The 456-nt window shown below is 32.5% G+C and overlaps 1 pseudogene; it reads left to right on the forward strand.

Moving 5' to 3' along the window:
* LOC105450679 overlaps nucleotides 1-456 on the forward strand; it is a 6,000-nt pseudogene that overhangs the window by 4,791 nt on the left and 753 nt on the right.

Raw genomic sequence — 456 nt, forward strand, 5'->3', positions numbered from 1 at the left:
CCGTTATTATCTCAATGAGGAGTTCAACGACGTCATGTTCACTTTCGAATTGCGCGATAACATCATAATTGGGCAGCCATTCAGGTACTTCCTTTGATTGAATTATTTTACTATTCTTGCAAGTGTTCTTTATATTATATAATATATGTATAATAATGTAGCAATTGCTTAACCCAATTGTAATTGCCGAGATACCGTACGATAATATAATATTAATATAACATATAAAAATTATGTAAAAATCTTCAAACTCATATTTTATTTTTCTTCAAAATTTAATTTAGATGTTTATCGATCTTTAACGCTTTTCTCTTGTTTTATTCTACTCTATTCCGAATTTTTCTTACTTTCCGATAGCGTCGTATTACTGATAAAAAATCGGAATTCGACGATGGAATATCGCGTCTCTGTAATTCTGAGAGTGGAAACTGTGCTGTACACCGGCCGGGTGGGCGA

This window comes from Wasmannia auropunctata, unplaced genomic scaffold (genome assembly GCF_000956235.1).
Source record: "Wasmannia auropunctata unplaced genomic scaffold, wasmannia.A_1.0 LD336057.1, whole genome shotgun sequence".
NCBI lineage: Eukaryota > Metazoa > Arthropoda > Insecta > Hymenoptera > Formicidae > Wasmannia > Wasmannia auropunctata.